The following is a 27,025-nucleotide window of genomic DNA, read 5'->3' on the forward strand; positions in this document are numbered from 1 at the left end:
TATATATATAAAGTTTGCCAACATTTATGAGAATAATGTTTCAGGAACTTGGTATATGCTAACTTTTTAATGGTGACCCCTGTGTAATTTTATATTTTACTTGATGCCTCATTAAAAACAAAAGTGGACAGTTGCAATGGCGCCTACAGATAAATGCTTGTGTGTGTGTGACTAAGGTAAGCAAAACTACTAAAGGCAAATATGTGCGTAGGAGAACCCCTATGTTAGAATGTTTAGAAAGCTGTTTTCCTGAGAGCAGCATTTAAAATCCCTGACCTTCCAAAAACAATCTAGTTTAACAAAACAATTAAAAAGTGACTCTCACCCAACATGTACAACAAATTAAGTAATATGCTGGAGACAAAGGGCCTGATTTTGTGCTCTGTGACATCAGTTTCATGCCATGGAGTTGCACTGGCATAAAATCAGTGCTGTAAAGCATGACTCAAACTCCAAATCTATTCTATGCAAATAGGATAATGTAAAAAAAGAAATTGGGTCACTTTTCCTGCATGATAGATGTAATAGCAGAGAGCATCAAAGGCACTATACTTCTGAAATAAAGAAGAAATGTTGCAGTTCTTAGGGCATATTCTGAAAAAACACTAAGCCAAGTGCAGCACGGGTAGAAAGAGCTTCACCTCTAAGGACTCCAATAAATTTGGCTTACTTTTACTAAAATGACAGTGATAGTAAAACAAATTACAGGGCAGAGTGAAACACTTAGAGCCATCTGAGTCTCTTGATCAAATGAGATTCCACACCTAAAACACAGTCAACATTCATTAATGTGATATAGGTTCCCTGAAAGTATGGTCTTGTGGTTAGGGCATGGTGCTAGGACTCAAGAAGTCCAAGTTTAATTCTCAGTTCTATCACAAGCTTCCTCTGGGACCTTTGGCAAATCACTTAGTAGCTCTATGCCTCAGTTTCTCATCTGTAAAATGGTGATTACCCTTCATTTGCCTATTTAGTTGTAGGCTATTCAGAGTAGGGCCTGTCTTTTAGTGAGAAGGTGCGTCTACTCTTGCAACTGTACATAATTATATGTGCATTGTTGTGCCATAAGCCCCCTTCTGTCCACATCTGAAGTTCTGTTGCACATTCCTGAAGGACAGTCTCATGTGTGAAAGCTAGCACTCAGGACCAGTATGGCTATGTACATGGCTCGGCTGTGACATGGTCCATACCCATTCTATAGTGAAGTGTGGACATGGGCAAAGGGCATGTACCAGGTCACTGGTTTCAATAGTCCTCCCAAGCAATTCCCACAGTGCATTGATCTCTTTACTGCCTGATCTTTACCCAAAGATATAAAGGTCCATGACCTCCACCACCCTCTTTCAAGCAGTTATAGTAAACTGCACCAAGCACTTCAGAACAGTGTTCTACTGAAATCTATTGATCAGAACAAGTGGTCATGGATCATGGTCTGAGAGTAGCCTCCTGATCTCTGGAGCACATGTGGGTGCTGATTGTTGTGTGGTCAGAGTACACTGTCCTCCATGACTTCACCCAAATCGGCAGGAACATTCACCTGGATCAGGAGATTTGGAGGAGATGGGCATTCTTCAGACGCTGTCCCAGGAACACCTCTTGCTTCTGTACGGGAGGGTGAAGGACTCCAACAATTGCTCCAGGAGGGGACTTAACACATGTCCATGCTGCGATGAACTGAACTGGGTGCTCTCCAGGACTGCACATACAGAGCTTGAAGTGACTCACAACCCCCTCCTCAACCCTCCTGGCCTCATTATAAAATGGGATGCTAATGGGGGGGGGAAGGCAAGGAGGCAGCAGGGACCTTTGAGGAAATCCTGGAGGAAGCCCTGGGAGACGCAGAGGAAGCAGAGCATGTGATTCTCCATCTCTACCCCACCAGTCTGGTTGAGGAAGCCTCCCTGATGACACAGAGCCAATGCAGGAACCAGAATCCAATGCTGGTAAGTTTTACTATGGATCACCACCCTCCCTGATAATATCTCCTCTTGCTCTGGTGCTACATGTCTCAGCCTAGCCAACACCACTCTGCCCCTGACATGATCCCAGAGGAACACACAGCTGTAAATCGAGGATTTTATTGATATCCCATTAAATGCTGTAAAGCATTTAGCAGAAGTTAAAACAGGTTATTAATGAGCAGCCACTGTGACTGTGTGTTTCTTGGCCAGCACTGACAGTGCTAGTCCCTGGGCTGGATAGAACAGGGGGAAAATAGAGAGAGGGAGCAGTTTTTAAAAGGCCTGGGCTGGGAAAGAACAGTTTCATGACACTTTGTGCAAACACCTAACACCATCCCATTCCCCTCCCAGCTTTCCTGCCCCTTATGAATGGGAGCTGTGCAGAAGGCAGCTGGGGGTGTTTGGTGGCTTGTGTGCAGGCCTGCTAGATACAGGAATCAGAAGGGAACTGTTTGGTTGTCTGAGGAAAGTCAGAGTGTTTCATTCTCACTGTGATCATTTCAAATGGTTTGTTCTGTTCCCAGTCTCTGGTGTCTGTCCTCTCCTTATTCAGCCAGTCTGCAGGAGCCAGGACAAGTAGGGGTGGGTGAAGCATCCTTAGCCCATAGAGCTATCTTAGCCTTTTATTTTACTTAGCAGTAACGCAAGGAACCTACAGGCCTGTATCCTGTAAGGCATTGGCTTAACCAGGTTAGTATAAGATAAAATGGCCCAACAGCTTTCCTCGATTTTGGGGAACTCAGAATAGCTTGCTTAAGAGAAGAGTTGGTATATGAGAGACTAGGCATTGGCAGAAATATTAAACTGATACTCGGCTTGGATGTTTTAGGATAAAATTGCTGGTAGATGTTTAGCCACAAACTTGCTTTTGCAGTAGTGGATGTATATGGTAATGAGCTAAAAGGCATTAATATGTTACTGTATAGGCTAAAGGCACCCCAATATTATGAGAGTGAGGAAGTTAGATATGGGCATGGGAGACTGGGCTTCTGAATGAATAGTAATGAAGGTTCCTTTAATAGACCAAGCCACTATGTAACCAGTGTGGCAAGTTTTCCATTGCTGACCCTTCAGCTCTTCGTTATCATTATCTACCACCGACCTTCGGGCATTGGGGTCTAAACTATCAGACTCATTTGGATTGCCAGGGACAGTGCTGGTTCTAGCCTCTTACCACCAGATTCCCAAGGAAGGGAGAGAGTATATAAGCATATGCAAAGAAGGATAACAAAGATATCCCCAGTTCTGTATTACTACCATTTGTTTCTGTGGTTTGGGGCTTTCTTGTCTTTTCTGATTGTGTTAATAAAAATGGCTAAGGCTTTGCTTTGCCCTTCGTGTGAGTGTCTTTGCCATACACTTTAGGGTTCCCTACAAGATATTGAACTTGTTAGTTTTAATTCTATTGTGTCTGATTCTGGGACTAGATCCCTATTACCCCCAGCTCATTAAATCAGTATCAATTGGCAACCAACACAATTAACCATTAAAATATCAGGCTACAGTCGGCTCTGGTGGTTGCACAAACACAATGCCATGTTCCATAGCAGGGGGGAGATGACCGGCTTGCAGTGTTAAATCAAAATTTCAGGGAAGAAACTATAGTTCTGGAATCACACTCTGTTTCCATGTCTCCTTCACTGCTGTTCGCTGGACAGAGGGGCTGGACCTTCTGGTGATACAGGAGGATTAACTGGTGGGCGGACATTTTCTGTGGTTCTTTGCTCCTCTTTCATGGGAATTCCATCTGCCTCAGAATACAATCAATTTCCTCTTGAATTGCCGCCCTGTCCTGTCAGTATCATTCTGCAAAGTTTTTGTGTAGCAGAAATCCGTGCTGGTTCTTCAGGTTTAATGACAGGGCAAATATGTTTGGTTCAACTTCATAGCTCACCAAACCCCTCCACTCAGCAATATGCAGGATTGGAAAAGCCACTTCTTTTCCTTTCTGCTATGTTCTCCAAGAGGTGACCAGCCTTTAAAGAACAGAAAGGTGACTTGGTAACATTACCCCTGAAGACATTGAACCCAACCCCATCCATGAACTGTAACCATTACACTATTTTAATAAAAGTAATTCAGGTATCTTACCATTTTTAACCTCCACTCCTTTATGGGCTGTTAAAGTAATCTGAAGGAAGGAAGCTGTAACAGCTGGGATTCTAAAAAGTATTAATATTGTGGCCTTCAGCAGCATGGTTGTATTATGTGGGCAGATTTCAGTACCTTCAAGGAAAGATTAAATGGAATGTTACCCTTGTCTTTGACTTAGTAGGACAGTCTGATGCAGAAAGGAAAACATTTCCAGTGGTAGGGCAGGAGTGGCACTGCAGAGATAACACAGTAAGATGCAGAAGGACCCTGGAAGTCCTGCTCATTGCAGAGATAGAAGAAGTCAGAAGCAGTTCCGGTTTCTTAGGAAAAGGTTGGATTGGGCTCTTAGGAAGCATGAGGCTTTCCTGCAAATTGAGAGACAGCAGAGCAGTGGGAGTGTTCACAAAGGGAATGGGAGCAAGCACAGACGGAATGGGATCATGCAGTCCCTGGTCCAACTGGTGGTGGAACACTTCCAGACACCACCTGCTGTTGTAGCTGCTGCTTCTCTCCAGGAACAAACAGCACCACATTTTCCTCCTCTTCCAGCTGCCTGCCAGTCTGCTGCGATGAATCCCACCATCACTTCTGACAGGTAGGAGCATGCTGGATGCCTGGCACAACATCCTCCACATGCTCCTGAAACCCCTGATAGAGGAAACCCCACAGCATTCAGAAGGGGAACGATGAGCCTAACCTTGTTCCTGTAGTCTTGTCTGCCCCTAAGCACCATACAGGAGATGACCCATTTGTCCCCTCCATAAAAATATTTCCCCAGCCATTTCCCCCTTTTCAGGCCAAGGGAGAAGGAAAGGGCAAGGAGATGTGTTAAAAGACATTAACGTTTGCCCATTTCTGAGTGAATTTGACTTTTTTTGGTTCAATTGTTACAAACTTTTCTAGCTCTGTGTTCACTGGATGTATGTAAATAACAGTTACTGTTCACTTCACTTGTGTGTGGACCCTACTTTCCGGGTATGATCAATGTGGTCTTTCTCACATGTTAGGGATCGGACAGCGGGATTCACAGCACATGACTGTGATTTTTTGTAATGTGTGGTGCTAAAGCAAGGTGGTGAATTCTGCCCTTCGCAGGCTTCCTTCTGCACTCCCATCCACAAGTTTCCTAATGTTAAAACAAGAACAATAAAAAGCAGGACTCATTACAATGAACTAAAAGCTGTGAAATAACTATTGCTGTCCAAGCACCAGAATGAAAAACAGAAGTTAAATGAAACATCTTTATGGCTTTGTTAATGACTTCACTGACAATACAGATAAAGGAAACAAAGATAAACTAACACTGAAGATATCTGATACCTTGCAGTGCATTTATGATCCCTCTTTCCCCAGCTCCACTAAACAGACATCACTGAAAACCAGGAGAGTAATCATGCATAGCACCTGGTAAGCATGCGAAGAAACAGTGTTAGAATACATTGTGTCAGGAATGTGTAAATTCCCTCCCTAGATTTTACAGAATGTTTTAAAAGTACTTTAACAATATGGTACTTAAGTGCTCTCTATAAAGCAACCCCCAAAGCGAGCAGGCAATATTTAACAAAAACTTTGCTCAGTTATGCCCTTAAAGTCTGTTAAAACTGTCCTCAGCAAAAAACCACGGCCAAAAGTCTTAACCTGGAGGGCCCTCCCCCAATAGTCTGCTTTCAGTTAGCACATTAATGTTGGCTGCAGGGGATCAAAACCTACTGAGGTATCTCACAACAGAAGTGTGTGACAATGGTCATTGAGCTTTTCCAGCAACACCATAGCATCACAGTAGTGTCTCTTGACACAGTGCCAAGACTACTACTGGCTGCCCATTGGTTCATGATGTATGAGCAAACAGCATCAGGGATTTCTCTGTCCTGCTGGGAACCAGAAGCTGTGTGTACCTGCACACTGCACAGGCTTTGAAAATCAGATCTGGCCTGTGCTGACTCACTGTGCAAATATTCCTGCTCCACATCGCATACATTGTACAAAGCACAGTAGGCCACAATAATCCAAACTGCATTGGCCACGTTGGTATCCACACGGAGGGATCACCAATGGGCTTTCAATGGGCCCAAAGACACACTCCATCACCATAATGCAGCTACTCAGTCTATAGCTGAATTCCCTTTTTCCTTCGGTCAGTGATGTTAGGGTATGGCTTCATGAGTCCTGGTAGGAGCAGGTGTGCAGGGAGTCCACCAAAATCAATGTTGGCTCAGAAACACCATACATCATCATGTCATTTTGGGGGAATGAAGTCTTTCTTCTCCCCTCCCCCCACCCTGTGGTGTAACTGGGACCTCCTAAGCATACTGGCATCATGAACCATTCCCATGTGTTCTACATTTGTGAACTGATGCCTGTGGTCACTACGCATTGGAGAACCAGTGAATAGTAATCTTTTCAGTTTACATAGCCACTGGCCCCTTTAGATGGGCAAAGTATGGGTAAGTATGTTCCATTGAGGCCCCCCACACAGTTCAGAAATGCCATCCCCTGAAAAAACCACAATAATTTTAGGGACTTGGGTAATGGGTATTGATAGCCCAGCAAATCTGTACACCACTGCACTGTCCCGACTGATGACTACCTAACCCCTAACTGTTAGTAACTGACCGGTAATGTTAGGCATTGCCAGTTTCCAGAGGGCAATAGCCACCCATTTCTGGACTCGTCTGGGTTTCTAAAATTGAGTGGTCAGGTGCTGGAGGGCTGGTGCAAGCTCCTTGTGCAAGTCAGTGAAGGTCTGCTTGCTCATTCTGAAGTTCTGCAGCCACCGTTCCAAGAGGATGTGGTCCCACTACACCATGCTGGTCCTCTGGAACCAGAAGCAGCAGTCCACCCATGGGCATAGCATCTTAATCCTGACACTCACCACATCTGTTCCCTGGGACCAAAGTGTATTTTCATTCCCTCTCTGGGTCTGCTGTCTTCCTCATCTGAAATCTCTCTGGACTGATTCCATGCAGTATCTGGTACTGCACGAACACCTGTCCAGCAAGCAGGAGCAAGAACAGCACCTCTTCTTCCTGGACCTGCTCCATGTCTCCCATGCAGTTTGGCAGAAGGGACAGATAAGTAGGAGCTGCCATTGTGAAATGCATGAAGGCAGCATACAGTACCAACAGCATACAGTACTGTACAGCATACATTACCAGCAACACACAGAGTGTCTCCTGGATTCTGCCCCTGAAACGGTAGCTCTACCCTCACATACTGAAAAGGGGTGGTTTGGATGTGGGCAAGTGCCTGTGCACAGCATGTATCTGTTCCCTGCTTGGCATATGTAGATACTCGGCAGGCGTGGGGTACATGTGCTAGCAGTACATGGACAAGTACCCTGGGAAGTGTGCAAGTGTAGACATAACCTGAGTTTGCATGGAGCCTAACACAATGGTGCACTGAACTCAGCTGGGACACCTAGGTGCTACAGTAATGCAAATACTAATGGAAAGGGACACATGTCTGGAACGTGGTGGGGAGAGAGAGAAGGTTTATAGAGGCGAAAACAAAGGCAAGAGAAAAGGCTGAAGTGGGAGCCCTGAACAATGTCTATGTTCTGTAACCTGTTTTCTACTGAATACTTACACACCTAAAAGTTTTACCAGACACTAGAAACCTATATTGCTCAAATATTTTATTCTTTCTTTCTTTTCATGAACAGGAGTTTACCGCTTTAAATTATGAAGGCCATTGAGTAAGGTTGAAGTTGATGCAGGTTAGTATTCCATAATTATTTTTGACATAAAGATGAATGCCATCCTAAAAAACTTGGAAGCTAATAGCAACTCAGCCTTGATATATGAATATTACCCCTTTGAATGCTGGAATGGCATTATGAATGGTTTATGGTTTTATGACTCTCAGACATTTTTAGTCTCTGACTCAGACATACATTTTCTACACATTCTGAAACAACTTTGTTCACTTTTAGTCTGTGACTTTTTTTTTCTCCCTGAGATTTGAAAACATTTCTTGAAGTGGGTTTTGGAAAAAATTCATCATAAAAATCATAGCTGTCACCTTTAGCCACCTCTAGCTTAATATCCTGCAACATCAGGAAAAAAACGGCATTGCATGAACTTACTCCATTTTCTGCTAAGAAATCACACAGCCTTTAGAGTTGGCTATTCAAATGTGAATAGTGAACATGTTTTACATTTTTTTTAAATTGTATGCCCTTCTAAGTATGCAAAACTCATGCAAATGTGATATTTGAGTGAATATACTTGCACAATTGTGGTGGGTTTTATATAAAAAAAAAATAATAGCATAATTTTATTTAGAAAGCATCTTGCTCCTTTTCCCCAGCCTAGCAAAGTGCTCAGGGTGCTTCATATCATAATAAAGACAATTTAAAATACATCTGAAAAAGCAGCAGAATAAAAGACTGCCCTGTAAAGTCAATAAATAATGCCAGTTAAAGGGGGCTGGAAAAAAGGGGCAGAAAGGCAGTGAAAGGACATGAAAGGTGATAAATAGGGGCCCAATAGTCATATGCCTAAAATGCATCTTTGGGATAAAATAGTATTGAAACACATTTTTAAAAGCGGAGAGAAACTGAGTAAGGGAGAAAGTTTTACACTTTGGACTGAAGGGTAGGATTTTAAAAGCACCTAAGGGAGTTCAGCGCATAAGTCCCATTGAAAGCCAATGAGAGTTGTGCTTCTAACTCTCCAAAGCACTTTTTTAAAATCTCACCTAAATGGGTAGTAGGCCATATCCTAAGTCCCATTTAAGATGTGATGGTGGGATTCTTAAGCAGTATGTGGGTCTGAGCACCCTTTAGTCTGAGATTCATTGAGGAGGACTTCAACATAGGTAGGTCCTGCACGATCAAAGGGGTTTGAAAGTCAAATGTGGCAGTGAAAAGTCAAGCTGACACTATAGCCAGAAGGTAGGGCAAGAGCAATATGATCAGGATAGCTCTGAGACTGAATGTGCTGCTGCATTCTGAACAAACTGCATGAGATGGAAAAGCTTTTCTAATAGGGACTTACAGTAACTGGGCTTTATGCTGTTTAGAGGTCACCATGGGATGAAACAGTCTTGAATCCAGCACTCTGTTTTCCATAGAAGTCAGAATGATGGCAAAGTTGACTTACGGTGTTTGGATGAGCACTCTCCAGAAACAAGGATGTGAAAGAAGAGAGAATCTTCTCATGATTATGCTGTCTACCCATCTACATGACTCTTCTTCTTCCCAGGACTGCGTATGCATCAAGCTGGCAATATCATCGACATATTTTGCTAGAGTAGAGACTGAACCTGCAGGAGGAGCAAAAAATGCATCATTGTGTCATCTGCACACTGATAACATGTAGCAATGATATCACAAAGTACTCTCATGTTTATGATGAACTACATGGTAGGACTCATCCTTAAGGAATGCCTCACTTCAAATCCCTATGCAATGACACCATCTCTAACTTTAATAAAAGTGGAGATCCACTCATACACAGTGGAGTTCAGAAAGTCTTCAGTTAAAGAAAGTAAAAGTAACTGTTAATGATAGTTTAAATTCACCATTATATTGGTGTCAGCTCATATATTTATTTGTATTCCTCTTATAATAGATGCTTCAGGAGTGAAAAAGCAGGTGTGAAATTGTGGACTTTTGTTTGCAATTGAGGTGAAAAAGTAGGCACTGAATAGAACACCTTGTATATACTGTTGCAGATGGTTAAAGTGTATGGATTAAGCGAGACATATCTACTGTAAAAGCCAAAAGATGTACTGGATCTGCTCCATCGCTATGATGTAGCAAGACTATATATATATACAATCAGTGTTACAGTCATAGAGAAGACAAGGAGCTTTATCATCACTGAAATTAATAAAGAGGAGTGAATAATTCACAATGAAAAATAAATGCAACAAATTTAATCTTATTTTCTGCTCACTGAATATTTGCATGCAGATCACCATTACATCAAATGCATTTGTTTATTCAAAGGTATTCTGCCAATTATTTGCAATTTTTTAAACCTTTGTTGATTAATTGACACACAGCTCTCTGCAAATTTGAAGCTGTGTTGGTTAGTTGTAATTGATCAGATAATTCACATGATGTAGTTTTGGTTCCCTGATTGGATTCATGGCCACAGAATCCACATAGAAATACTTTTATGGTGAATTTGAAATTTGGTTTCAACAAATGGTCCTACGTGCATCTTTGAACATTTATGCTCATCCAGCTGGATTATAGGAATATACATAGAAAGAAAACACAAAAGGGAAACGAGTGTGGCTGAAGCAAATTTATGTACACACATATGTGTTTAAGTATTTAAGTATCAAAGCCCAAGTCACTGAACACAATTTAATATTGATGGTGCATATGACTTTTTATTTCTGAGTTATGATGTGGTGATGTTCCCAGACATAGAGGTATGTGTGTCTGACATACATAGACATCAATGTTGGGTAGATTTGTGTAGGCAAAGGGTGCTGTTACCAGATGGAGAAAGTGCAGATGGCATGGCTATCATATATTTGGTACTTCACAGTAGGAGTATGATGTTTTTCTCAAATAGAGAGGCCAGCATATCTTATCACTTAGTATTTCTGGTGGTTGTCATCAGGAGTGTGGTATAATTCCAGGATGGAAAGTCAATAAATATGGCATGACTATCTTGATATTATTTGTACCTTAGAGCAGGATTTTTAATGAATCTGTAAACTCAGGGGTTGTACCGTATGACTGGAGAATTGCTAAGATAGTTCCTATTATTAGAAAGGGAAAAAAGGTGATTCAGGTAACTACAGGCCTGTTAGTCTGATCTCAGTAGTATGCAAGATCTTGGAAAAAAAATTGAAAGAGAAAGTAGTTAAAGAAATTGAGGTTAACGGTAATTGGGACAAAATAGAACATGGTTTTACAAAAGGTAGATCGTGCCAGACCAACCTGACCTTCTTTAAGAAGATAACAGATTTCTTAGATAAAGGGAATGCAGTGGATCTAATTTACCTAGATTTCAGTAAGGCATTTGATATGGTTCCACATGGGGAATTATTAGTTAAATTGGAAAAGATGGGGATTCCTATGAAAATTGAACAGTGGATAAGGAACTGGTTAAAGAGGAGACTACAATAGGTCATACTGAAAGGTGAACTGTCAGGCTGGAGGGAGGTTAGTAGTGTAGTTCCTCAGGGATCAATCTTGGGCCAATTCTATTTAACCTTTTTATTATTGATCTTGGCACAAAAAGTGGGAATGTGCTAATAAAGTTTGCGGATGACACAAAGTTGGGCGGTATTGCTGATACAGAGAAGGACTGGGATATTATACAAGAACTGAATGACCTTGTAAATTGGAGTAATAGAAATAGGATGAAATTTAATAGTGGAAAGTGCAAGGTCATGGATTTAGGGACTAATAACAAAAATGTTTGCTATAAACTGGGGACGCATCAGTTGGACGTGACAGAGGAGAAGAAGGACCTGGGCGTATTGGTTGATCACAGAATGACTATGAGCTGCCAATGTGATGTGGCTGTGAAAAAAGTTAATGCGGTCCTAGGATGCATCAGACAAGGTATTTCCAGTAGAGATAGGGAGGTGTTAGTACCATTATACAAGGCGCTAGTGAGACTTCATCTGGAATACTGTGTGCAATTCTGGTCTCCCATGTTTAAGAAAGAGAATTCAAATTGGAACAGAGAAGAGCTACTAGGATGATCAGAAGAATGGAAAACCTGCCTTATGAGAGGAGACTCAAAGAGTGTGACTTATTTAGCCTAACCAAAAGAAGGCTGAGGGGAGATATGATTGCTCTCTATAAATACATCAGAGGGATAAACACCAGGGAGGGAAAGGAATTATTTAAGTTCAGCACCATTGTGGACACAAGAACTAATGGATATAAACTGACCATCAGGAAGTTTAGACTTGAAACTAAACTAAGATTTCTAACCATCAGAGGAGTGAACTTCTGCAACAGCCTTCCAAGGGGAGCAGTGGGGGCAAAAAGCCTAACTGGCTTCAAGACTAAGCTTGATAAGTTCATGGAAGGGATGGTATGATGGGACAGCCTAATTTGGCAATTAACTGATCTTTGATTACTAGCGGTAGATATATCCAATGGCTTGTGATGGGATGTTAAATGGGGTGGGTTTTGAGTTTCTACAGAGAATTCTTTTGGGGTGTTTGGATGGTGAGTGTTGCCCACATGCTCAGGGTTTAGCTGATCTCCATATTTGGTGTCAGGAAGGAATTTTCCCCCATGGCAGATTTTGCCTTCCTCTGCAACATTGGGCACAGGTCACTTGCTGGTGGATTCTCTGTATCCTGAAGCCTTTAAACCATTATTTGAGGACTTCAATAACTCAGTCATAAGTTAGGGATCTATCACAGGAATGGGTGAGTGGGATATTCTGTGGCTTGCATTATGCTGGAGGTCAGACTATATGATCATAATAGTCCCTTCTGACCTCAAAGTCTCATGAGTCTTTGACACTGGCATTTGGATGCCATTTCCAGATAGAAATGTCTGTATTTTGTGTATGAGTAATTTTATAGCTTCTTAGTATATGGCATAAATATAGCTGAGGCTTGCCCTCCAACTATTGCTATGAATCTGCTTGTATTTAAATTAAAAGACTGGAGGGTGATGGGAACATGCTACTGTTAATGGTATGGTGAAGGGAAGAGAATGTTGCAATGCTCTCCCTTTTAAGAAGCCCTCTCTCTCTCTCAAAACACAATACACAGGACTGGATGGAAAACAATATTATATCTGTATGCTTTTATCTTGTTCTTAACATCTCTGTTCAAAATCTAAACTAATTTACATAGGAAAAGAAAGGATCCTTACAATAAAGCAGCATTCAGTCTGCATAAACAACACCCCAGCTTGAAAAGAAATAAAGCCATGTCTTTTCTTTCCTCACATTAAATAAGTATTAAAAGCAGAAGGTGCCTCATGACTGAGTACTTTTATTTTTCATAAGGATGTCCTTAGAATTTCCATGAAAAAAACCTAGCAACTAAGATGCTTCCACTTTAATATCTGATAAAGTGAATTTTGAGGAAAATGAATGTAGTATCTTTTTTCTTTTTCTAATGAAAACACTGCCACCAGCTGGTTAACAAATGGCTTTGAATTTCACACAGAAGGGAGTACAACCAGGGAAATTTTTTAAAACCACAACTCAGCTGAAAGTGATATTTTTCATTAAACAAATATCTTTTCAGACTATATGGCACTGTACATTTGCATTCATTTGTTACTTTTCAAAACAAAAGAACATGAAAAAATGTAATGGGTGCATTTTATGTTACATGCTTCATTGTTAAAGAACATCTCTGGGCTAGAGCGTGGAGGCCAGCTGAGCTGCACTCGCAAAAGGGGACAAAGGTGATCCTATGCAATTTCTACAATCTCCCACCTCCACCAGACGCTGAAGCGAAATCAGTCCCTGGTGCAACTCAGAGCAGCTTCAGGGTTTGTAAATATTAAATATACCTGTGAATATAATAGTATAACCACTACAGTGGTGCTGTGTCATTTTTTGATATAGTAAATTTAATTGGTTATGTTTTTAGTGTGGCACAGATTTTTTTCTGTTGTCATTGCATCATAAATGTTGTAAGGTGGGATGGCATTAACAGCTGGATGTTTTGGGACCAGAGTTGGATACCTTTGTGGCTTTTTGGAACCAGGGGAATCATGGGAGGCAGTTTGGGATAGTGTAATAAATGCTATTAGCCATCTCTTTATTATTCTGCTAATATGATCAGTAGCGACAAAGTTCACCATCAGTGTTTGAATTGTGATATTGAGCTTTCAATGTTTGCTCCATTCACCTCAATGGATTGTTACTGACACTTCTCAGAGCAATTGTTTCAATCTGTCTGCAGACTCAGGAAGACAGCAATTCAATTGAAAGTTATCTTCATGAGGAATAAAAACATAATTTTTTCAAAAAATGAAAGTTGAGATTCTGAAGCACAACTCTGCAACCAAGGCAGGGTTCTGTGACACATCCTGTGGCTGAGGAAGGAATAGTGGAATGGAAGGGGTCCTGCTTATGTGTCCTCAATCCCCACCAGTCGGGTTTTAGGTATGATTTAGTCTGGCAACCATAATGAACAATATTATTGCTAATCTCCTTCTGGCAATGAATTCAGACAATATCCATGCTGGTTTCATCAGATCTCTCAGCAGGATTTAATATTATTGACCATAGGGTTTTTTTTTTAAATCACCTGGAGTATCTTTTGGGAATGGATGAGATGCCTTTCAGGAGATTAGTTTCTGCTGATTCAAGAGGTTCCAGAGTCTCAAAAAGTTACTCTTCCTCCTTGAGAGTCTTCACATGCACCTTTCCTCTTTCGTTCACTACATAAATATGACTGTACTGTATGACTTGTTATGCACTCTCATTGCACAGCATACGGCAGAAATCACTGTCATTAATTCCATGAAATCTGGGGAACATAACTATTTTCACCATGAAAACAATTTATTTTTGCACCAACCAAATATTTCTCTACCAAAAGAGAAAACAAAAGCTATCAGAGAGTTCACCAGCCCATTCTCAGAATATACTCTCCTTTTGCTCAGATCTACAGGTTTTTCTATTTTCAATTTATCTGGCAAGAAGTTGTTTATTGTGCATTATGGTAGCACTGAGTAACCCCAACCCAGTTCCAGAACCCATTGTGCTAGCCACTGTACAAACACTAAGTAAAAGACAGTTTGCCTTGAATAGCTTGCAATCTAAATAGACATGACAAAGTGTAAGAAGGGAAACAGAGGCACAGAGAAAGAAGTGATTTGCTCAAGCTCAGTGGTAGACCTGGGAATAAAACTCAACTCTCTGGAGTCCCAATCTAGTGCCCCAGTAACTGCACCAAGTTGCTGCTCGAAAAAGCGTGTCTTTACCATAGGAGGAAAATGTCCTTGTGTGAATTCCCATACTTCAGATATTTTCTCTATAATTTGGTGGGATGGGTGTTGTCCCTAGGAAATTGCATTTTTTTAACATCCAGATTTTAATTTTTCTTCTTCAATTTATCTGTTCTCTCTTATAATTTCTAAGTTACTACCTACAATTGCATTTCCCACTGCACCTTTCTAGAGTCTTACCCAGAGATGCTATAGTATTCCCACTGAATTCCACAGGAGATTTTAGTTTATTAAATGAGTCATGTAAATTGTCCACTTTTAAAATATAAAGAAAAATTGCATCTTCCATATTGAACAATATGTTTTAACTGATTTACAACATTTATCCAGGGAAGTCTACCTTTAATTTACAATAGAAACCTCATTTAATCCACCTTTACTTATTGCATGAGATCTGAGCTGGTTGCAAAAGATCACTGCTGTCAATCCCACTGCTCTCAGATGCTGTAGCTGAGAAGCCAGAAAACGCATTTGGTAGGGCATCTTTTAGGAATGTACTACCATTGATGAGTTCAAAGGAGCTTTCCCTTTACTGCCTTTCCCTCTCCACTTCACCATACCATAGGACCTTCAAAAATATAATAAGAAGCATCCAAAGACACAATGGATAAATAGATTACTTCTTTATAAGAGTCACTTTCCCTTGTCAGAGAATTCAACTGAACATCTGATGAGTCCACCCTGTTATTGTCCACTACTTATTAAAGAGACATTGGTAGCAACTCTATAGTTAACATTGTGTTAAGATTCCCACTTAAACCAGGTCTAAAAACTGTCAGTTTCATACTTTAAATGCTGAAATTAGCTTCCAGGGGCACATCAAATCATCAGAGGAAAATTTAATTTTCTATGTACATTTTCAGAGTAATCTTTACTGACATGCCAGTAGAAACATTTGAAAATGCTCCCCATTTTGAAAGTTTGCCCTGTTTTCTTCACATTCCTTTTGGTTCCTCTAACTAATCAACCACAGAGCCTACCAATTTCAGACTTCACTCCCTCCTACCCTCTTTCTCACATACACACAGACATTCTGATCACATCTCAGACATAGGCTGTTTGAACTTTTAAAATTAAACACAGTTGTTCCTGGGGCAATGGAGAGCCCTGCTGCATGGATGGCCTGATTGGGGGAGCCCAGTATCACTCCACTTTTCCCCAGCCACTACCCGCTAACATTCCACCTTTCCCCATGTTGCCCACAGTCAACCCAGCTGTGCCTTACTTCCACATCCCTCAAATGCATGCAGATTTCTCCCATGCCACCACAACACTGCTCAGGCTCATTCCCCCACATGTTGCCATACATCCTGCCCCATAGCACCCTCATTATAACTTCCTCATTATAACCCTCATTATACTTCCATCACCCACATCCCTGCTCCCAACTCCACTTCTCTACTCCGCTACAACATTCACATTTAGACATTGGTATGTATCAATATAGTGGAGTGTAGCTGAGGTGTTGAATGACTTAACTGCTGATTTCCATGTTTTATACAGTTTGCATTGGTGAGATAGCAGGTCTATCATACTTACCTCAAAGTTAATGACTTTACTGTGCGGGAATATATATTAAGCTAATGTCTTTATACATTTCAATAAGAAAATGCATTTCCCTCCCCTCTCAATTTGACTCCTGCTTACATTTCATATGATTCGTATTTTAAACCACTTATACCATTACTCATTTAAGCAAACAGAAAAAAATAAGTTTCTAGCAGAACTGCTTTATTCCCATCTGCCATCATGTGCAAAATACAATCTAGCCCAAACTGTTTAGGAGGGAAGCAAGTCAATAAATTGCAATGTCATTTATTAGTTATGTAGGGCCTGATCCAAAGCCTCTGAAGTCAATGGAAACGCTCCTTTGGATATGACCCATTGAGAGTAAAAGTCAATACCATTGAGATGAGTGATTATAATAATTTGGTGTCTTGCTTGTAAAGGAAAGTACATCTAATGTTTGGAGCAAGTGCATAGGAATCAGAACACTCAGGGGTCAATGGCTGGTTGTGCAATTATGGGAAAATAACCTCTCAGACTCTATTTACCAGTCCTTAACATGGGTATAGTATTTATTTACATTATTCTCCACCTCCACCTCCTGGGCATTGGAGGCTTAGTTAGGACCAAATTTTTTCCTTTGATATCCATGAACAAATTGTTGGGAGCTGTATATTATATTGGAGAGAAGATTTTGTTCTTAATATTTGAGAACTACTTTAAACTCCTTGGATGAAAGTTAATTAGGCCTAATCTAATGTCCATTGTGGTCAATAGAAAAACTTCAACAGAGTTCAGTGGACATTGGATCAAACCTTTGCACTGGTGTAAATCAAGAGTAACTCCACTAAAAGTAATGGAGTTACTTTAATTAGACTCAAAAGGTATATATAGTATCATACTAATTACCTACTAGAGAAGATATCTGTGAAAAAGCAAAATTAATCAAATTCTTCAAATAAGGGAATTTTTACCTAGAGAAAAATGGTCAAACTGTGCTTTTTTTCCCCACTGCAGGCTACCAGGTTTCTGCCAATTTTTTCCTCTTAACACCAACTCAATTAGACACTTTTACATTACCAAGGATTAAAATAATTCATTTTATTGGTTTTAGCAAGAGATAGTGATAAATTATTAAATGATCCCAACTACTCTGCAAGCTTCTTACTTTCAAAGCAGCAGCCCACAAATGCTGCTTTGGGCTTCTCTTGATCTATTATTCCACACAAATAAGCATGTGCTGAAACCTTCTCTTGTACTATGATATGAGATTAAATTAATTGTTCCTGTTGTTCCTTGGAACCTAATATTTCTCTAATGATCCAATATCTCATTAAGAAATCCTAAAATACTTCCTTCCCTAAAGAGCAGTTTGCCCAAACTGGACCTCCTTGGTACCTGATTTGTCATAAGGTGACGTCAGGCACAGTAGCTTACAACATGAGAAAATTATCTTTTTTTCCACTGACCTTACAAACTCTTAGCATGTTCTGTTCTTCATAACCATTACAGCAAAGTGTTGCTGTTCAACATTCCCATTAAAAATCCATAGGTTTAACTCAGCTGTAAAATTTTTGCTTTGGGCTGAAACTTAGGATATACAAGGTCTCATGTTAATGGGTTTTAAAAGTATTTAGGTCCACATTCTGCCAACTTCTTTGAACAATCCCATTCATTTCAGTAAGGCTCCTCAAGAAGTAAGGTACTACAAAGGGAGGCAGAAAGCTAGACATTTCAAATATGTAACATATTGAACTTTATGATTAATATTCTCTAGCATTCCTGACCATGTTAAGAGTTTGTGAGGACAGTGGAAAAGAATTGCTGCAGAGCTGGTGCACTGAGCTACTACAGAAAACCATCACTGAAGAGTAATTGGTAATGGAGCAAAGGAGAGAGCCATAAAAGCATGCTCTACAAATGGAAAGGTAATAACATGGCACAAGCAATGGAAGAAGAAAGATGATGTACATTTTTATTGAAAAGCAAAATGTAAAGATTTTATACATAGATTTGTATATATATCTTATCTATATATAGAATGATCTTTGTAATTTCACATATGTATATATATTAAAATGTGAGTGATTTGGCCTTCACAGTCTACAATATAATTTGTTTGATTAAATGCTATTTCTATCACACCATTTATATTATTAATAAGGACTAACTGTCCCTGATTATTTCAGTTCACATTTACCTCAATACCACACACGTCTGGTATCTCACTTTCATGATTAGGTTCAAGATTAATTTTGTTAGAAAAATCTCACATCATTTGAAGTTGCAGGTACTGAAGGTTTTATTGTGTCCTTTATTCAGGTTCCGACATTTGGACATTGGTACAACAGTCTGATATTTTTGATCTCCAGAAATATAATAATACTTAACATTTATATAGCATTATATTTTACACATAATTAGGACCCAGCCCTGTGAACACTTATTCACGAGTAATTTACTCATGTAAATAGCCCAATTTACTTCATTATGACTGCTCACATAAATAGTTATTGATGTGCATAGCTATTTTCAGGGTCTGTCTCTTACACATCAGTTATGGTACATATGGCTTTAGCTTCAGTGATCCAGTTCAGAGTCTCATCTACAAAATTACACTTAGCATAAGCTAAAGTTTCAAGTGTTTGTGAAGAAATTTACATTTAAAAAAAGCAGTTAGAATTCTGCCTATTTCTGTGGTACTAGTGGCCATTTGAGATCCTGAATTTATTATTCAATTAGAGACTTTCTTATCAACAAAAATGTAATGGAATATTTGAATTAAATTAGTCAGTTTAACTCTAATGGAGGATATTAAATGGTTCAAAACTAAATTGAAAATGTGTGTGTGTGTGACTAGCTCATATATATGGATATGTATGCATGGTGTGCATATGTATATTGCTATATTAAATTGCTTTATTTTGGTTGATGCTAGGGGTCAGATTGTTTGGAGTTATAGGGTAACTGCTGAAGTGTCACAGAGTACTTATAATTTTTTGCAATATTCTAAACTACAGCTTGAGTAACAAATTTTAAAACTCAGTATTATCTGATAATTTATTATGAGCTACATTGTAATACTAATTTCAGTTATAATTATAATGCAGCCTGATAGAAGAAGCAATGTATTTATGGGATTGATTGCAATCTCTGTAGAAAAGTAGCTGGCTGGATAAAACTGGCCAGATCTTCCGTTAGAGCTGGTCTGTGGCACTCCACAGCTGCAGATCTGCCCTAAAACTGGTCTAACAGGCCAAAGGAAGGGGAAACTCCTGTGTTTCAGGGAACTTTAGGTGGTTTAGCAGTTCCTGTTCCATAGCAGTTCCTGTTCCACCCTTAACCTCCTATGGCAAGAGCAAGTGTTGTGACTAGGGGAAGAAGAAGTGTTCACACATCCTCGTACTCCAGTGTTTCCCAGCAGCAGTAACACAGCCCCTTGGGCTGGTAGGCAGCCAGCACTTGTTAGAATAGACTAAAGGCTGCTCTTCTTGTGCTGGTAGACTAGCTATCTCTACACCTTCTCCAACCCCTTCCAGATGCACTGAGCAATCACTGACTACAGCTATGGATCTTGCCATTAAGTATCCACTGTGCTCGTGGGGCCTGAACCAAAGCCCACTGAAGTCAAAGAGAGTCCTTCCATTGACTTTAGTGAGCTTTGGCTCAGGCCCTTTAAAGACAATACAGTTTGCACAATATTTTCCATGTATGATATGCACCTTTGCTTACAGAACTCTTTGACTTCCTTTCAATCCAATCATACAGAGTGATTGTGTGTTTTTCATTTTATGGAGAGAATGATATGTTTACATTGGGTGAAATGCAAACAGATACTGGAAGGTAAGATTTAGAAGCATCATCTTACAAAAATGAAAATTGTACTGAGTAAAGCATTATTTATTTTCTTATTTGTCTCTCTCACATGCTGTCTTTCAGTAGCATCACTTCTCATTCAGCACCTTAGTGCACTCAAGAAAACCTGTTACTCTAATGTATATCAGATTTCTTACTTTTGATTGGGATGTGTTGTTTGATGTGCTGATGCAAATAAACTCATAGTTCCTATTCCCCTTTGATAAATGAAATAATGGAATAAAAGATGAACCAGTTTATTTTTAAAATGTTTACATATATTACAGTTATGAAGCTTTTGTGAAGGTTACTCATGCAAAAATATAACTAAGATGACATGTTTATTGATTTATAAGAAACTTTAAGCAAGACTATCAGTGGTTAACTACATAGCAAACTGGGTTTTTGCTGAAAAAACTAGTTAAGTTTTAAAAAAAGAGGCAAGGAATTTGTCAATAGTTAGAAAAAGGTATTTGTAGGTATTTCAAGGTATTTGTAAATGAAAAGGATAGCCTCCTTTAATACAATTAGTTGTTTCACATGTTGCTAAAAATGTCTTGTGGGGTATAATATTTCCCTTTGCACCTTTTTGCTAAGGAAAGATCAGAAAAATAAAGTAAAATCTATCACATCCAAAGATTATTTTTCATGATGTCCTTCACAAAGAACTCTAACTCTATTGGTCCAATCTTGTTTTAGAAAATATGCTACTGTAATTAATCCAAGTCCCGAGATTCTCCTTTAGCTGAAGTGGTACTACTACAAAATCAATGTTTCTGGATCCAATGCCAAACCCTGTATAATGGCAGAACTCCTTTGAAGTCAATGGAACTACACCATTCTATGTGAGCTAGGGATCTGGCCCTTTCATGTTCCTGTGTTCTATCCCTAGTGCCACACGTGTGATATACCCAGTAAATTTAGCTTCTGTTCTTTATAGCCACAGATTGGTTACAGAATCTCTTCATGGGGTATAGGAGATAGACCCCAGGACTTTTGGCTTCAATGGCCTTGTTGAGCTGGGAGAAAGGAAAGTAATTGGATGAACAAACTTTCTAAACGAGTGAGTCTGCTCAGATTTACACACAGAAAAACTGCAAACATACAAACAGAATTTAGGGCCTAATCAAAAGGCCATTGAAGTCAATGAAAAGACTAACAGACTTCAGTAGGCTTTGGATGAGCTCCTGAAAGGTGTTTTATTTATATATATATATATATATGAGAGGTTAAGAAGTTTTACACAGGAAATTACCCCAAACAAACAGCAAATCCTGGTTTCCCCTCAAATTTTGCTTTTCCCTCCAGACCAACTAGTATCATAATTAAGGCTGCAAGTCTGTCACAGAGGTCATGGAACTCATGGATTCCATGACTTTGAGAGACCTCCATGAAATTATGCTCTTCAGCTTCTGCCCTGTGCCCTGGGGCAGTGGGGATGAATCTGTCAGCTTCTGGGGGCTGCAGAGACCTGGGAGCTCTTAGCCGTCACAGGCGGCGAGGGTCCAGAGCTCTTGAAAGGAGGCAGCTTTCAATCACTGCAGAGGGCTTCCAGCTCTGAATTGCTGCCAGCAGAAGTCCCCCAGCTCTGAGCCTCTGTGGGTGGCAGTGGACCCAGGAGCAGTGAGGGGACTCCTGGGCGTGAGCCGGTGGCTGATACTCCCAGGCACCGAGCCGGCTCTGTGGGCTCCCTACACCTTATGGGTGTTCACAGACTGCCCCCACCCTTGAGATTGTTTCTCTGCTCTGGATAGCTTTCACTCTTAACCCCTTCTCTTTTAAGGGTTTGCAGGGTTGTTTTATCGCTTGCTCTTTCACACATATGGTGATTCAGGGTTACTCAGGGTGGGGGAAGCTCCTTCTTGACTTGGTAGCTGGGGTGTCTCAATGTCTTCCAATTAACTGTAATGGTCTATCATTTTTCTCTTCCTGGGCTGTACCATGGATCGTTACTTGCATCTGGTTTGTGTAAACACCTGACTTGGAAGGAGCCCTTTCTTGGTGTGAGGTGTATTTTAAATTGTAGTACAGGTCATGGACATAGTATTCTATATACACTAATACACAGATTCATAACCACAGTATATATGCATATCCCATAATGACCATCAAGTTCAGAACATTACACATTTTCATAAAAGACCTTACTCAATATATTTTATATGCAATAATGTTGTATATCACCAGTTTATTTAGTTGCTTATTCTTTGGGATTCAGGTCCCTGTTCTCCCCTTAGGGATGTCTGGATCCTAATTGTCAATGGGTTAGTTCCTTGACACAGGAGTGGAGAGTCCCAAGGGCTCACTAATTCTCCTCAGGAGGGTTCATTGCCTCTCATGGAGTAAAAGAACAATATAATTGAACAAATAAATAATTTCTGAGGTCAGGCTCATGAAGAAATTGAGTATAAGTAAACAGTCTATGAGGAGGGTAAAGTTATGAATGTCCTACAGTCTCATTTCTAGGTATAATTGCATCTTCCTTGCACGGGTATGAGGCTGAACAAAGCCATAAGCTCCTGCACAGGTATAATCACTTACCTTGTGCTCAGGAAGGGCAAGGGCTTTGTCAGACTGGTTCCTATTGTGGAAGGTACAGTCTCTTGAAAAAGGTGCCAGCCTCACTTGGAGCATTACAGTTCCTCCTTTCCAGAGGGTGTAGCAGTGGCAGAGTACCACATACCTCAAGCACAATGTTTCTAGGAGTTCTTGCTGAGGAGTGCACTTCTCTATACCATCCCCTGTGGAGGATATGGCTTAAAGGCACAATTTAGCCATCAGGGTGATTTAAGGAAATATATACAGGTATATTTGTATCGGAGTTGCTCATTATTCTTTGGCTGTTTTATCATCTGAATGTGAAATACCATTGGTTCCAGATGACTAATGCAAGTCTGGCTCACTGTGTTCTTGTCACTTGTGTGAATGTTTAAAAATATGTGAAAATAATGTTATGCTGAGCATAGCACTTTAATAAATTTGTGCCGGTCCTCTATATAATTGTACAAATGTCAGAGGTTTATATTGGCTTAAAATCAGTATAAGAAATTTTACTGGAAATTTGCAATTTGAGTATATGCCAGGAAAATGAATATGACCTGATATGGCTTTTCCAATTCTGGCTTCTATAACTCAGTTAACTATAGCAGTGTGAGGTTCATGTACTTGGTCATCCACCAGTACAGGGTGACATAGTATCAACCAGATGAACAGGTCTGGCATTCTATTCCAAACAGGATACACATACTAATTTAGGAACTTATTCTGTATTCCTCACACCTATTCAATCATTGCAATGAAATTAGCCAGTACATTATATACTTCATAGTACTTACTCACTGTCTGATGGACAAAACATTTGTACCTTCATTTTATTATAAAGGACAATGAATGACATTGAAAAATAGGCTTCTCTTCCAAATTTCTGTGATGTTTCAAAGCAATAAGATGTGAACCATGTCATTAGCATAGTATTTTTGTATTCTTTTCCTCCTATAATTTTTAAAGCTTTGCACATAAGCCAATTACAATCACTTCCATATTTTGAAGCAGGTGACATTTGTTTTTCAGGCGTGCTAGACAGCTGATGTCTCTAGTAATGCTCTAATTATGTGTGGTGAATTGTCTCTGAGTGCTGTATGAAAATGCTCACTGCATCATTAACTACCTTGTTGTTTGCTAAATGTCTTTTATAATACTGTAGGGGCCCAAATGAAGGTTGTGTCAGTGATTGTATTTTGAATTCCTATTTTAGGGCTTTATAACTCAGCCATTTATATTCACTTGAAGCTGAAACCTGGCATGCTGACTCTCAGCTGAGATTTAACTTAATTACCAACTATGAAAAATACCATTGACTGTTTAGGTTATTGAAATATTTTTTTAAAATTATTAAAAAAAAAAAAGTCAGATGCTTTGATATTCACAACTGGAGAAGAGTTACTTTTATAAAAGGAGATTTTTGAAATCCAAGGTAGAGCTAGTGGCCCATGTCTTTGACTCTGACTGAAGAGAACACAGTGCAGCTTAGGAAGGGGGATGCAAACGTGGTCTTTGCTCTATAATAAACACTTTTGAGGACATGGTTTCAGTTTAGGTCCCAATCCTTGGGTCCAGCTAAGCTGCACTGGTTCAGAATCCTGCGGATAAGAGGCAGACAAAGGTGACTCTGAGCTAATCTTATTCCCCCTTCCTAACCAATCCTGAGGGACTTTCAGCCCCTGGCATAAGGTAGAACAATCTCAGGGTGGCCAAGCAGGTAACAACATCTTGCCAGCCAGGGAATGCCAAAACACAGCAGTTTTGCCACACTCTTACCCTCTTCTCTCACCCCCACAATACTTCTTTCATGGCCCCAAAGCCAGGTGTTGCAAGGCAGTGGTGTAGGGCCAGTTATGCAAGTCGCATATCAACCACGGATGCCTCAGCTGCCCAGTTAGGGCAGATTTACTGCCCATTTATATTACCAGAGTGGTGAATTGTGGGCCATGATTTGGCTTAAACTGCCCAAGATATAGCAGGGATGATCTCTGTGTTTCTATAACTTAGCACTTGGTTTATCAGGGTTATGATAGTGTAATATATTTAAACTGCTAGAGCCAAATGGAAATCATTTCCTTTGCAGATTTCAGACTCTCAGGGTCATTCTGGAACTTTCTATCTTGCAATCCCTCAAAGAGTAAATTTATTTCTTTCAGCCTTCCCACATTCAAGCCCAAAAGGAATGAACTTAACAATTAAGAACCAACTTTATAAAATCTTATGATAAAGAAAAAATTAATAATAATAATAACTTATTTTGTACTATATAACATGGCTACTTTATAAGCCACATCCATTATCTTCACAATTATACATAAACAGAAATAAAGAAAACAAATTAAATCTAAACAGTTCAGTCCCCAGAGAAACACAATGAGAAATAGCTCAGAGTTCCCAAAAGCTTAGGTTGAGTTCTCCGGCATCTCAGTTACAGTCTTAGATCAGCAAAATCTATAGTTTGCTGAGTCAAAGCACTACAACATCTTCCCACCACTTGCTTTTAGAAATCTTCAGCTGGAATCCATTCAGACTCTTCCTCCTCCTCTGCTGAAATCAGGTAGTTAGCTAGACAGCTAACCAATTAACCAACAGCAGTTAAGTATATAGATTTAAAAAACCGCAGTACAAAAAGATACAAACCGAGAATAGCAAAATATAAATGACATTTCCCCCATCGTCACATTCAAATAAGAGAAAAGTTGGTGAATCATACTAGTTGAGCCAATTTAACTAAAACAGTTTGGCTAAAATCAAACAACATTCCAAATATACAATTAAAATAAAAAACATTCATTTTCCCTCCCAATTTCCCCTTTCTATAATTAACAGTGCCAGGGCTTCCCTGCTGGAGGGTTAACAATAGCACTAACCTGCTGCAAAATGCTTCAGAGTTAGGGGGGAAACAGCTTGCTTTCCACTCCTCTGGCTCAGCTTCTCCCACCTCACCCATGGCACAGGGCCTTTTGTAAAGCAGCTTCCCGCATGGAATCTGTGTCCAGCTACTGGGAACCTATTGAGCATACCCAAAACTACCACACTCAATTCCAGAAACTTCTGAGTTGTGCACCTGCCTAGGACCAACGACCCAGACACAACACCCTGCCCAATAGTGATCTTAAAGAGATATCTCCCTATTAGACACCTGGGTTACACAAGCTTCCTTAACGATGTACCACACACACACATCTTCATTGTAGCGTTTGTCCTTGTAGACCACATTGTAGCTGTTATGTCATATTGTAGGAGGAATTTTGACATGATAGAAAGGGTGACTGAGTAAATCTTAATACAGATCATACCATAAAAATCAGAAAGTACAGATTTACAATATAACCCCTGAAAAGTAATTATACTTTTACAGGTTATTATAATAGGCTACAGGGGTACTATCTTCTATTTTACAATGTTAAAAAATATGCTGCATAGCTAGAATAGCTCTTAAATAATCTGTATCAGATAAATATTCTTGCTTTTAAAATTCTCTTTGTAGGCTATATTCAACCCTGATGGAAGCAAGCACACTAATTTATTGGGGTTTGCCCAGTTACACCAAAACTAAACTTCACCCTATATGTATTTTACAGTAATATCATATATTTAGTGAGTTGGAGTGCTTAAGAAAGGGGCTGGAAATATGTATACGCCAAGCAGGTATAGTTTAGGCAGTGGCAGTGCTAGCTTTCCTTCACAGTTCTGTTTTTGTACGTCAAGCTCTATTCTGGAGGAACTCACTTTGTTCCATGAGCCATTTAATTTTTGTGAATGTTGAATCATTGCAAAAATCATTTCCCAAGATTACCCAGCACTAGTGCTGATTAACAAAAATTTTGAGGGTGTTCTTTACAATGTGGACGCTTGGCCTTTTCTAATATACACTTATTGCCAGATCGTGAACACGTTGATCCCATTAGTGTGCCGTTAGTCTCACTGGAGTCATAGAGCTACTCAGCAAAATAACTGCTCATCAGAAGGAGTAAAGAGTTCACCACTGGGCCCTTTTAAAGAAAAATCAGCAAATGTATACAGTATAATAACCTTCATTATACAAACATCTTGGGAGACATTAAATAAGTTTATATGATCAAAGTTTTGGATAACGGCGTGATTTTTAATATAGTGAGTGTACATTGGTGGGCATGAACTTGGCTCGGATGATAGT

At 39.8% G+C, this 27,025-nt stretch overlaps 1 long non-coding RNA gene across 1 annotated transcript; it reads right to left on the minus strand.

Annotated features, from left to right (window-relative positions):
- Window positions 1–2,061: 2,061 nt before the first annotated feature.
- On the minus strand, window positions 2,062–25,943 carry LOC137143546 (uncharacterized). The gene is made up of 3 exons (XR_010917192.1): window positions 25,737–25,943; window positions 9,158–9,320; window positions 2,062–5,181 (listed from the first exon to the last, which is right to left on the minus strand). It is a non-coding gene; the product is annotated as an uncharacterized lncRNA (long non-coding RNA).
- Window positions 25,944–27,025: the final 1,082 nt, after the last annotated feature.

The sequence above is a fragment of the Emydura macquarii genome, unplaced genomic scaffold (assembly GCF_026122565.2).
Source record: "Emydura macquarii macquarii isolate MOO-44397 ecotype Brisbane River unplaced genomic scaffold, CSIRO-AGI_Emac_v2 contig_3343, whole genome shotgun sequence".
NCBI classification, from domain to species: Eukaryota; Metazoa; Chordata; order Testudines; family Chelidae; genus Emydura; species Emydura macquarii.